The following is a 12688-nucleotide window of genomic DNA, read 5'->3' on the forward strand; positions in this document are numbered from 1 at the left end:
TGAAAGTCTAAGCTACTTTATTCTCATTTGTTCAAAGACAGATGCATTTTTAGCCTTGTTTCCTGAGAATAGGGAGTATATATTATGTTTTGATGCATGACTGTACATTTACATATATCTCTTTCTGTGTTTTGCACCCAAATCAAGAAAAATGTGAAGAATAATGTGATATTAATTTCTTCCCACAACCATGAAAATTTATGGTTGTTTAAAGAAGAGAGAAGTCTTTTATGCATAGAAACTTTGATACAATTTTACATCCTGACCAAACCCATCTTGCATTAGCTATCAAACAATCCACCCAGGAGTTCCTTGGCTTTGCTTCACTCGGTCATTTTTACTGTTTTTCTAAACCTGAGAAATTTTGTTCAAAACATGAAAATCAAAACATGACTGTCTAATAGAAACAACTGATGTTCAGATAAAGGCAATTAACTTGATTTCTCATACAGTTTGTTAGGTTTCCATTTAGAAAAGGATACCTTCCTGTCTGTGTTCCTAAGATTTTCCATAATAATTCTGCAAGTCACAATATTTAGTCACAGATTTTTGTTTCCCTCAAACTTCTATCAAGTGGCAGATATTACTTATCTTATAGACTAACCAGTTATAAGTCAGTGCCGTCATTTTGATATCCATGTGCTGCTTATCTTTGAACACTTTCAGCTGTGATCTAGAAGCAGCAGAGATATTTCTCCACATGGATCAGCTATCATCACTCTCACTCCAGAATCAGGAAGAAAATTAGAATAAAATAAGTGGTAGAAGGCACAGAAGAGAGTGACTCTGATGACCAAGAGTGTAGAAACATATTTTATTGGAACAGGAAGTGAAGCTGTTTATTTGCTTAGCACTGAGGGAGCAGCTCTCAGTAGTCCATGACAGTCAGTTAAAAAGAACAAGTCTTCTGTCAGTAGGCTTCAAAATTCTGAGTAAACGTCCAATCTTCCTTCTACAGTGCAAAACTGTAGAGGATTGGTAATCTGAAAGTACTGGAAAACAGTTCTCCAGCAGATTGACAGCTGACTGGCGCAAATATATCAGAGGTTAAACATCGAGGACATCTCCTTATTCCAAATGACAGTATATGCTCCAGAAAGGGCCAGACCAGGTAAAGAACCATCTTTGGGAATAGGAGGATTGAAGAATTTAGCTCATTCTAAAAAAAAGACGCTTCCAGGGTCATGACATTTATAACTACATACAACACTAAGGAATTAAATTTAATAAGCAAGATACTCCATTACAGCCTTTCTTTCTTTAAGGACTGATTTTGAGTGCTGTGTAGGCTTCGAGTTCACTGAAGCATACTAAGGGGATACTTCTGTAGCTTTACATCTGTGGATTAGTGGATTAACTTTCAAAATGTTTCATAAACATAGTCATTTTTCGACTAGGTAAACAGAGATGAAATGTCCTACAGCTTCAATGTACCCATTATGAAATTATATGTTAGGAAATCTTTTCCTTTCTCTTTTTATTCTCATAGAAAGAATGGAAATATATGAAGAACAATGCTGTAATGACACAAAAATATGATGGCTTAATGAGTCTTTTCATCTCTGCTCCCTTTTCTTGTGTACATTTTACTTAATGCACATAAAAGAGGCAAATAGCAAGATAGAGCCATGAACAACTGTATCTCTAATATGATGAAACTGGTTTGTGAGCTCCCGGTCACTCTTTGTTTATATTCTATTAACAATTTTCTTTATATCACAATCACAGATTGTGTAAGGCAAATTCTCGCATGCACATAAATTAGAAAATTATCATGTTTGGGAAACTGTTTTAAGCTTTGTCCACCCTTCACATGCACTGGGAGGCTCACGGTGGTGAATTTAATTGGCTCAGTGCATTTAGTTATTAAATGTATCTGCCCTGGAACTGAAGGTAAGATTGTTGCAGACAATAGCAGAGAGGAACCAAATAGCTGGAGTGGAGAAAGAACAGCTCTGATTGCTTTTATATGGATCCTACATTAGAGAATCCAGTGGAGCTGAATTGTTCCCTGTGGAGCTTAAAAGTTTGATTTTCTTTTTTTCCTCCATACAGGAAATCATGGTGATTGCAAATCCTAAAGCGCTAAAGTTATTTAGAATAGAAGCTGTAAATATATACACGGGAGAAAATAGGCATTTTCCTTGGTTTATAGCTCTAAAGGATTAAAGCAGGATTAAAAAGAGAAGAAGAAAATAGATTTCAAGGCTGTTACGTTTTCTACCAGTAAGTGACACGACTTTTTTTTTTTTTCTGAAGAAAGAGTGGGAAAAATCAAACAAAGGAAGAAATAGCCACAGACAACAAATAGTAAGATAGTGAAATAATAAAATAATAAAAATAATATTTACAGTAGGAACATACACACATACATATTTGAATACAGGTATATGTACTTTTATACAGTTAAAGCTTACATTTGCATAGGATCTTTTTTTTCTAAAGAAACTCACAACCTTTAATTGAATAATGTAGAACCAACTAATGTTTGCAATATTACTTTTCCAGTTTAATTTAAATAGTGTTCTAAAGTAAACAGAGCTGAAAACAGATTTCTAAAGGTACTCTCAGAGGGTGTAAGAGAAGCAGTAAAGTGTGGTGGTAAATTATTAGGAGCTGGAAATGGTCTATATTGTTTCCTCTCTAATCTCCAGAATGCAAAAAAAGCTGAAAATATAAAAGAATAATAACCACACAGTTTTACAAAGCAGCATTTAAATGATATGCAATATTTGTGTGCAGAATATAAAATTTTAGCCATCCTAATGCTTTTTTACCTTCCTTTAGGGACTTGTCTGGTTTGATAATGAAGGAGGCACAAAGGTACCTGAAGTCAATTTAACTCCTCTGCCTTTTGCTTTCTGTAGTTAGGGAGCACAGATCCAAAACTCACTAGAGGTAACAGGAATCTTTTCACTAACAGGAAGAGAGTAATGGGAATCAGAGCCTTTCAACTCAATTGAAATTGATGGGACTTGAGAACATGCAACATCTTGTGGCTGGTGCTGAGCACTGGGCCAGATGAGCCTGAAGTTCCTCTCTGTTTCGTGGCTGAGAAATCCACCTGGATTCACAGCAGCCATTAACAGAGTGAGGGTTCACTCCACAACTTTGTCACAGAACAATTCCTCAGAAATTGTGCTGTGGTTGTGTTTTAGAGTAGGGATTTTTTTGAGAGGAATGAATTATACACACAGAATCTACTGACAATATGCAGTGAAGTGTGCATGCTATCGAGCACTCCACGGTGTGTTTTATGTGGCTGTGACCATTTACATCAGGATTATTTAGTATGCCCAAATGGAGTGGTAGAGCTGAGGGATGACTCACCATTTGAATAAGGGCATCAGTGGAGAGCAGAATGAACAGAAAGGTTATCCTGATTCTGCACTTTCTGTATGGCTTCATCATTTTCCTCTCTGCAAAGGATTGTAGACTGCACTCCCCAAGGAGAGTGAGAAGAAAACTGAGAGTGCATTTCATAAGAGTAGCAGCAGTACCCATGGTAGATGAAGAACAGTTTTAAACATTTCTTTAAATTTATTTTGTCATTGTCTCTTTTGAGGAAATTTTGGGGAATATATAAATGAAAAGTAGAATTTAATGGTATTTTTGTCATGCATAAGTAGGACAAACAAATGCTGCAGCATTCCTTCTTGATTCAAAAGCTTAGGGACCTGCTAACTCTCTAAGTTATTCTATGTCACTTCCCCAAAACATATATGCAAAAGCAGACCTGCATTCGCAGGTTTCCTGGCTTGAGCAAAGCCTCCAACAAAGGACTTTCACATCAGGCTCTCCGTACCCATGAGATGACTTGGCACAGGGGGAAGTGCTTCTGTTCCAAATGGGTTAGCAGTGGGCACAGACCATCATTCAATGATATGAAATCTTTACTGGCCAGTCTGTTATAAACATATGGAACACGCGAAGCAAAATGTTCTGACCAACTCCAGTGTAGTCAGCAACTGACCAAACAGGCCCCAGAGGAAATGGAGAAGGTAAGATATACATGTTCAGCAGATCTAGAAAGAGACTGTATTGACCACCTAACAAGACTTCCACCTGTAAATAAGTAAAATTCCCTAAGTTAGTGAACATGAGGGCAGGAGAATACTTATATTTGACAGTTCCTCAGGTGTGAAGTGAGTAAATTCCATGTATTCATATTTAGCCCAGAAAAAATTCTCCCCTTTCTTCATTCCTCATGCTCGCCTTAAGCATGGAGGTCTTTTTACACTGGGAAATGTGACATTTCCATTATAAGGGGCCATTATATACCCAATGTGCTGACTTTACTTGCTTTCTGAAACCCCGTTTTGTGCATAGCAGGGAGGATATTCCACAGTGGCCAGTTCCATGGGCTATAAGGCTGCTTTTCGCTGCCGCAGCACTGTAAAAGAGCCATGGTGTAGCTGAGAATTGTGCCTTACAACTGCCTGTGCCACTGGGATGCATCCCTTTGGAGGGATTAAAATGCCTAAAATGAGGGATGTAATGTAAGAAGGAGAGCACATAGAAAGACAAGAAATATAAAAGGGAGAAAGGGGAGGAACTGATTTTGAAGAGGACTAATAAAGTATATGTCACCCTGCTGATTGCTTTTTCTTTTCTTTCCTTCTTTCTTTTTTTTTTTTTAGCTTAAAACGTTTCCCACTCTCAAGTGTCTGACTTGCCAGCAAACGAATTGCACTGAAAATCTCTGTTAGTATCCTATTAAAAAGGTGAAGTTTTAAAGACGTTTTGTCCCATTATAAATTTGAAGTGATGAAATACAAAAGTAAATATTTTTGCCAGTCTAGTCTGCCCTTTACAGTCCTGCTTTCCTCTAGAGAGACAAAATCTGCCGGCTCTGGATTAGATCCATTTACAATTGCCAACAGATTCTCTCTGATGAATCTTCAAGCGGTTGAGTCAGGTTGGACAGGCAAAATGTCCATCTGTACCATCCCTGATGGATGTAACAAAGCTTGGAATGCATTCATAGTACCAGAGCAGCAATCAAGGGAGCAGATAACAAGTAGAAATGCTGATCTTTATTTTATTTTATATATATTTTTAATCTAATTTTATTTTAATTTATCTTTTAATGTAGACTGAATATTTTCTGCATTTTTCTTCCTGAAAACAGTGAAGTCCTTTCCCAAAGCCCAACAGACAGAATGCTTAGGGGAAAATTTTCAAAGCGAAAGTAAGTGTGGGATTTAATCGATCAGCTTCTGTTGATGTTTCTGAGAGTCATGCAGCTAAAACGCTGTATGCTGTTTTGAAAAGATACCCCTAAAATGTCACAAATCTGGTAGGCAGACAGCTGCAGGAGATAACAATGGTACATCTCTATCTGTCTGTCTAATTTGAGGAAGATTACCTTAATCATATCTAATGACACCGTACTTCTGGGCACCATATTTTTATCAAAATAATGCTGGCAGACTAACATTTCTTACAGCAGTGCTACATTTTTTAAATTTCAATGTATATATTATGTAGGATTTTTTTTTTTAAATTTCTCTTTTATTTTCCTCATGAAGGAATATGTATATATGTGTGTGTATATATATATATATATATAAATATATATATGAAAGGAGTGTAAACTATGTCAAATCAGAATTCTCCAATTCAAAGGTTCAAAGTACTTTCCTTTGAAGAATTTACAAAGTTAAAAGAAAGGTTTATTCATGGAATGACATTATGGTCTGAAATAATTTAGACTGAATTTGACCTTTGCTGTATGTTCCCACTCAGCATGACCTCTAAAAGCCATCTATGAGACCTCTATTTCTTCTCTGTGGGAGATGGAGAGGACACAGAGTTCCTGCAGAGAACAGCAGGAGAGAGGCGGCATATGAAGTCAAAGGATAGGAAGTGATTCCATCTTGACTCAACATAATCATCCATTAGTTCCTTTCTAGCATGATAAACAAGTCTGGAGCAAAATTATGATACAGTTATACAGTGAACAGTTTGAATCAAAATGAGAGTATTCTGAAAGTAATATTGTCTTAGTTTGGACCAGTCTCCAGACAGAAGTTCTTTTAGTTGTAGGGCTTTGCCTTAGTTTGTGATTGGTTGTCCTCTTGCTGCCTATAAATGACTTCTTAGAATAAGCTCTGGTTGCTTTAAAATATGCAGCAAGGAAATCCATTAGGGACCACCTTATTGGCAACTGACTGAAGAATATTACAGTAATTTTAATGAGGTTACTTCATCATAGATGATGAAGTGGTTTCCCAGAAGTGTTCACCAAGATGGAATTAAAAGGAAGAAAAAGTTTAATGCCAGATCGACTGGTTCCATGTTACCCCAGCCTTCCCTCTCTCTCTTTGGACAAATACAATCTGTGTCCCACTTAAAGCACTGTTTATTAAAACTGATTCACATGTTGGATCTCAACCACCACTTCTTATGCAGGCAATGATCCTGCTGAGTTCAAAGACTTCCAGTGATTCAACATAAGGTGTTTAGGGGTGTCTTTTCAAAGTACCATATCTGTTTAGTCATGTAGTTCCTGCTAACATCAAAGGAAGTTGGCTGGTTAAATCCCCATGCAAACTTCCTTTGAAAAAATTACCCCTAAAGCATCCCGTCTGCTGAGGTTTGAAAGGGGACTTCAATCAATATATTTGTTAAATGAAATGCAAAGAAGATCCATTATTTGTACTCTGGATACTCTTGCTTAATAAAGGTTGTAACACAGTGATGGTTAAAATGTAAGGGTTCTTATACTGTTTGAATTAGTCTTCAAATGTTTGTCTAAAATATTCACACCTTTCACTTCACAAAACTGGACATAAAATTTCATTGGAAGAACCTCTGTCAGATGACTGCTTATTAAAGCCATTTGTCCAGTCAGAATGCATACATATATGTTAGTGCATGCAAGTATATATATATATATATATATATATATAAAGCTTTTATGACATCTAAGGATTTTGAACCTTGGAATAAAAATTTCTCAGGTTTTTAGTGAGAGTAACCTCATCTAATTTAAATTGCAGTCTCAGATTTCTCAGTATTTAATGGAGAAAAGCACTTTCAGAATCTCCCCTACTTTTTTATAAGATACAATTCAGACTACTACAATGAATCCCTTGTCTAATATAGAAGCAAATTTTTATAGACTCTAACTTTGTAATTTGAGGCCAGAAGTAGTTCCACGGGTAAGTGCTGGTAATTTCAGCTGTGGTTCTAAAGTAGACACTAAGATTTACTCAGATGTATCATACACTAAACCCTGTCAATTCTATTGATCAGATTCCTGCTGATTATAAAAGCAGACTGCTCTAGGTTACATATAGACATTTTCAATTTGAACTTCTGAAGCCAGATAATATTTATTTTACTATGAAAGTTATTCTCTTAAAGTACTGTTCACTTTCCCTTAAGTACAATGAGAGTCTGGGATAATATGAATACTGAGGTCCCTACTATTGTATAAATCTGTGCTTTAACATGTTTGAAATATAAAATGGAAGCATTATATACTGCTGCTAATAAGACAAGGACATTCTGTTCTGTCTTACCACTTAGCATAGAGAATAGAGAGATTCAAAAATTTACCAGCTGAAGGAAAAACATATAAGCAACATACATGTGAATTTCCTGTCCTCTGAGTTTGTTTCCCACCATCAGGACTTGTTCTGACTTCAAATTAAGGGAGAAAAATGATGGAAATATATCAGTGATAGATTGAGTAACATCATTAAACTCAGATGTGATAAAACAGAACCACAGAGTGGTTTGGGTTGGAAAAGACTATAAAGATCATCTCATTCCAACTTCCTTGTCATGAGCAGGGACACCCACCACTGAACTGTGTTCCTCAAAGCCCCATCTGACATGGTCTTAAACACCTCCATGGATGGCATATCTGCAGCTTCTCTGGGCAACCTTTGCCAGCCCCTTACCTCTATCACAGCAGATATTTTCTGACCTGTGGGTTTTTTTCCCTAGTATCCCTAGAAGGGTCAGCATGCAGAATTGGCTTCTTGAAATAGTGTAGCACCTTGTTCACAACACTAAGACTGTCAGGACTTATTAAGAGGTAGATGTGATTCCTGGGGTCCAGGGCAAAGAGTGGGACTCTACAATTGTTGTGGGTCACTTCCAAGTCAGGATATTCTACAATTCTATGCTTCTGTAAATAAAAATTGTGAACCTCCCTTATTCCCACAGGAGGGCTTCTAAGCACTCCATCAGAAACTGAAGTGGGAGCTGAAGTTGGAGATGACCAGGACACTGCAACAAAGACCGCAACAGTGTGGTTGTGTGTTTATTTTATCGGCAGAGGTGATCATTCCTACTCCATGTTCTGCTTCTCTGACTTGCCCACCCATCCTCCCCCCTACTCCCTCACCTAGATTCACATCTCTCCTTTTTTTTTTTTTTTCTCCTCCCCCAGTCTCCCTCACGTCAGAGACCTGTGCAATATCATTTTCCGCATAATGAAATCTAGAGTGACATTAATGTAAGTGTAATTTTATAGTGGGGAATGGGCCTAGCTGATTGTTTCTACCTGCTGTGTTTTGATGATAGACATTGGGATGTCACCATCTGTGTAATGAAATTTCACCTCCATAATGGTTCAGATTATCAAACATTCTTCCAAGCTGTCTCGCAGAAATTTATTTATTTATTTCCTCAATAAGGATGGCAAAGTTGCTCATCTCTGGGAAGCAGAAGGGTGGAAAGGGGAAGGGGCAGGTGGGGAGTGAGAGGTCTGAAAAACAACCATGACCAGAAAAAATAATAATAATAAAAAATATCATCATGCCAGGGAAGAAAATGAGATTGTGCCACCTTTGTGTTCAGTACTGTGCCCACATTCTGTTATTCCCCCGTTTTTCCTAACAAGAAATAATAAGATGCCAAAGCCATATTCCAAGCAGAATATTGATATGTTAAAGCAGCAAGTGCAGATTCTGGAAATTTTACAGCTATAGCCTGTCTTTGCTCCATTCATACTCAGCTTGCCCTGATATCAGTATGAGCTGCATAACATGAGAGTCAAATCTGCCTTAAAATGGACACTTTCTTCCTTCTAAATCTCTGATGTTGTGGTCAGGAAGCTGACTCACATTAAGAGGAATCAGACAGACAGACATTTCAGATAATGGTAAAAAGCCTTTCTACACCTCTTACTGTTTCGGGATCAGGAGCTAGTCCAGAAGATCACTTAATCCTCTTGATACTTCTATCCTGTCACTTTTATATCTCTCTTTCAGAGGCTCTGGATTGTGGAGCCTCCCTTTTCCTCCCTTTTGTAATGAGAAAAATGAATGTTCTGGACATCAGAACCAGCCGTACTGTGTTTCACTATGGGAAACTTCTATGGAGCAATTACGTACCTCTTTCACTCGCCCCTCACCTCTTCCCTCTTCACCCCATTTCTAATGTCCTGTCACCTCTACAGAGAGAAAGCCCTTGGTTTGCAGGAATGACTAATAAAAAGCCAGACCATCAGGGTCACAGCTAGAATAGGTGATGGTTCTCTGTTTGGAGTTGCAGCTATAGTCTGTATTTACCTAAAAGTTCCAGATGTCTCACAATCCCAGCAGATCAGATGCTTTTAGAGGCACTTTGTACCTTCAGTTTGAATGTCATACCCCAGAATTCCACAAAGCATGTGCACTGTAGCTGCCTAGCACATACTTTTGAGAAACTCCAGAAACACTATAAATGTGAATTGTTGTATTTTGACCTGACAAGTCTAAAATGCTGAAGGAACACTGGGTAGATAAGCTTTGCAGACACTTCACAGAATGCGATACACTTAGTACATGTTCTAATGCACACAATATTTTTGCCTGGAAAACCATGGATGTTCCTGGTCTAAAAGATCATTCCAAAATATGCTAACCAAATTGACTGTTCTTTTTCTGATGACTCATGTGAAATTAGCTGACGTGTGTCCCTCTGGGAGTAAAGAAACCCAGACCTCTGTATCTGGCCCCAGGAGTGTGAGAGCTCACCAGTTTTCATAGATGAGGTTGGACTACAAGGAACTGGAGAGTTAAAAAACAAACCAAAAAATATTGACATCACCTCCCTTGTTACATTTTCTCTCCCTTCCTTCAGTATAAGACTTTGATTTTTACAGAGAAGTGAGAGCTCCTCATGGTTTTCACCTTGCTTCAGGGGTTAAATAGGCCAACATCATTTTGTTTTCTTAAATAAATAAATTAGAAATAATAATAATAAAACCACTCTGTTCACTTTAGCTGCAAAACATTTCTTTTTCAATGAATAGTTAATATTTTATCCCAACTTTATGCAGAGTTAAAGTACTGGAAAAAATGCTTGCAGGGTTTGTTTTTTTTTCTCCCAGCAAATCTTGGCTTAGGAAGAATAATTACTCAATTCAAAAAAAAAAAAAAGTTTACTAAATTGAATAATTCTTCCCCAGATATTTTTTCCTTCTCATGATTATTTTTTAACTAGTCTAGATAATGACATTATTAGCTAATTAGTGATAAATGTCAGTAATTTTATTTTACTGAGACTATTTGAAGCCGTGTATATTTATGCAAAATGCAGATTGACTGAAACCTAAGGAGGTATGAAATCACTTATGCTCCAGAGGTCCTGCACTAAGCCAATGCAGCACATAGACCTAGCTTCCACAGGCTGCAGGGGGTCCATAATGGGGGGTTCCCAAAAGACAAGTGAATTTTCACCTCTTAAGGACTCTATTTTTATAGTTCTTGGCATATGGAGGACAACACAATTTCCTCTAGTCACAGATCATTTTGAGTAAGGACTTTGAGAACTGAGTCAGGCACTGCCAGTCCTAGGTCTTCACATGGACAAAGAAGTGAGGCCACGGTTCCTCTGCTCATTTACCACTGGAGCCAGATAGGTATGGCAGATGGACACGCTTAAAGTAATAGCAAATGCCACAATTAGTTCCTTCCATGGGAGGTGCACTGTGTGTGTGCATGTACCCTAAAAAACCCACACAACAGCAACCCAAACAACAACTGCAAGCACCTAGTCTCTTGGTCCTTGAGGAATTTTGATTTATCTTCTTCAGCTTTACAAGGGAATGTAGTGATGGGGCAAGAGGAAATGGTTTTGAATGGAAAGATGGTAGGTTTAGATTGAATATTGGGAAGAAATTCTTTACAATGAGGGTGCGGAGGCCCTGGCACAGGTTACCCAGAGAAGCTGTGGCTGCCCCATCCCTGGAAGTGTTCAAGGCCAGGTTGGATGGGGTTTGGAGCAACCTGGTCTAGTGGAAGGTGTCCCTGCCTATGGCAGGGGGTTGGAATGAGATGGTCTTTAAGTTCCCTTCCAACCCAAACTATTCTGTGATTCTATGAACTCACTTTCGGCCCCAAAATACTCTCATGTTTTCCAACCCAAACTAAGCCCTCAATGTAGAAATGGTCTGATTTCTTTGTTTTGCTTTTTTGAGAAGGAAATCATCATTGAATCTCTTCATTCTTCTTATGGATGTGAGCCAGGAGACAGCACGTTTGTAGTTCCAAATACCTTTATCTTAAGTGCCCAGGAAAGCAAAATATCATTTTTCCTTTAATAGGTATTTCAGCTTTGTGTCCTATCTGCTTATGAGATTAAAACACTAAAGGAAAAGCACTGTGTCCTCCATCACCAGTGTACAGCAGACAGAAACACTGAATGCAGCAGGGATTTTTAGGTCAAAGGCCTCTGACAGTCAGGGATGTATAGCCTGCTCTTTGTCAAGGGCTCCATCCATGCAGACACACAGTCACCATTCAGCTCCTCTGGGTGAACCTCAGTAATTCCTCCCTGTTTGCATGCTCAGAGCAAAGAATTACAGAATCATTTAAGTGGGAAATGACCTCTGAGATCATTGAGTCCAACCTTTGACTGATCACCGCCTTGTCAGCTAAAACATTCATCATCATGGCTGGGCTTCGTGAACGAAGATTTGGGGAGGGCTCTACCCACGTTTGCTACAAGCGCGTTGGTGGCTAAAAAGGCCAATACAAGATAGGTGCATCATGTTGCAGGAGGCACAGCAGAAAGACTCCTTAAGTGGTAAATTCTGCAAGGCACGATTCCTTCTGCGTTGTCTTTTCTCCTCAAGGGTGATCCTGTGCGTGTTCTCAAAGGAGAAAGCTGCGTTATAGATGGTGTGTCTCCAGACCTCCGATTGGAGGCCAGAGTAGACCAGTTATGGTGATCAATATGGCCAAGGCTGAGATGTTGTTTCAGGGAGTCCTTGTATCTCCTCTTTGGGGCTCCTCTCTTGCGGCAGCCGGTGGCAAGTTCACCATAAAGCAGGATCTTAGGGAGGTGGTGGTTGGTCCTTCATCCTGGAGACGTGCCCTGCCCAGCGCATCTGTGTTCTCAGCAACATGGCCTCGATACTTGTGACTGCTGCTAGAACATTACACTAAGTGCTGTGCTCAGTTGTTTCTTGAATGCTTCCAGGGATGGTGACTCCATCACTGCCCTGGGAAGTCCATTACAGTGCTTGAAAACCCTTTCTATGAAGAAATTCCTCCTGATGTCCGGCTTGGACCTTCCCTGGTGCAGCTTGAGGTCATTTCCTTTTGTCCTGTCACTGGTTGCCTGGGAGAAAAGACTGATCCCCACCTGGCTCCATCCTTCTGTCAGGGAGTTGTAGAGAGGTATAAAGTCACCCCTATACCTCCTTTTCTTGAGGCTGAGCCCCACCACCTCCCTCAGCCAC

Source organism: Manacus candei, unplaced genomic scaffold (assembly GCF_025592945.1).
Source record: "Manacus candei isolate 608988 ecotype Guabito, Panama unplaced genomic scaffold, ASM2559294v1 h1tg000059l, whole genome shotgun sequence".
Classification (NCBI taxonomy): Eukaryota; Metazoa; Chordata; class Aves; order Passeriformes; family Pipridae; genus Manacus; species Manacus candei.